The following is a 1,717-nucleotide window of genomic DNA, read 5'->3' as shown; positions in this document are numbered from 1 at the left end:
CCCTGACCTCATAGCTGACCAGGACGTCCTCCAAGGTCAGCGGGATGTCCAGCGTGCACGCCATGGCAACGGTGCGACTGCAGTTCCGCTGCTCGCGCCATTCCTTTTCCCTTCAGAACGAGAAACGTCAACAAAGTGTCTCTCTCTCTCTTCCTCATCCCCCTCTCTCCCCACGCGTCCACACGTCGCCCCCCTCCACCTCTCCCTCACCCTTCTTCTCTCTCCCTCCATCCCCTCTTCTCTTATCCTCCATTCGTTTGAGTAACTCTCCGACTTTATCACTTATTGTCACATATAATTGTGGTCGCAGATTCAAATGACATTGATACGTGCTGTACTACTACTGGATTGGATGAAAGCTGGATGCAGGTCCCCTCTTACCCGAGAGCTTTAAGCTGGAATGTGTAGTGGGCGTTGCTAGGGTTGTCTTGGCCCGGCAACCAGTGCACATAGCCAATGAAGTCCAGGAACTCCACTGTTATGTTCTGAGGAGGCAAGAGAGAGCCTGACACACACACCCGGATGGGTCAAAAGATTTGCAATGTACGGAATCACATTTCTGGAGTTTGTGGGGATGCTGCTGCTCTCTAAAAAAAAGCAGCCACATTATTAGCTACACATGGATAGAAAGCCAGCTATTTAGTTAGCATGTGGATAGAAAGCAGCTATTTAGTTAGCATGTGGATAGAAAGCAGCTATTTAGTTAGCATGTGGCACGGAAATCATTTCTATATAACTGGAAAGAGGCTTTACTGGGGTACAGTATATCAAGAATGAATATATGATATATAACAGTTCTTAACCAATCAGATCGCGAGGTGGGAACTACCCATTGTATAATGTTTGATTATTCACATCTTATTGTACCTGAGCACCTGTAAAGCAGCAGTAGATATAGGCTCCCAAAGGTGGACCACAGGGAACCCAATCGGCATGTACCCATTGTTTCTTATACCGGCATATTGGCATATACCCATTGTTGGGAGACCTGTAAGTAAATAGTACCTAATTAGAGAACAAATAGTGACACTGCTGTTTTTACACAGTGGGCAAGTGACCAGGACACAGTGGACCCCAGCAGTGTTTGAGTTCATCTATAAATCTCAGCCCCTCGACAAACCTACCGTAACCCTATATTCCCCCCAGACACTTGTATGTCAGTATCTGGATCCCCAGCAGTGCGTGGTTGCTGCTCTGTGTTGTCTGCAGTGTGCTGAGCTGACAGTTGGTTTACAGTCTTGCTGATTGTTGTTCAAGCTGCACCTTAAACTAACTTAAGCTACTGTGTTTTTCCAGTCAGGAAGTGTTTATTTGCTTGTAAAAACACTATAACTGTAGAATAAACAAAAATAAACATTAATAATATTTTTTTTAAAGTAGCACTTCTATTGTTTTTCTAAGGTAGCATCTCATTCGAAGCATCTGTTACTGACATGCACTGGCCCCGGAAAAGGGGGGGCACAAGGAATAGGGGGGACATCTGGAATAGCGGGGACACTGGGAAAAGGGGGGACACTGGGAATAGGGGGGACATCTGGAATAGGGGGGACATCTGGAATGGGGGGGACATCTGGAATAGGGGGGACATCTGGAATAGGGGGGACATCTGGAATAGCGGGGACACTGGGAATAGGGGGGACATCTGGGAATAGGGGGACACCGGGAATAGGGGGGGCACCAGGAATAGGGGGGGCACCAGGAATAGGGGGGGACACCA

This window comes from Borostomias antarcticus (genome assembly GCF_949987555.1).
Source record: "Borostomias antarcticus genome assembly, chromosome: 15".
Lineage (NCBI taxonomy): Eukaryota > Metazoa > Chordata > Actinopteri > Stomiiformes > Stomiidae > Borostomias > Borostomias antarcticus.
This window is presented reverse-complemented; position numbering follows the sequence as displayed.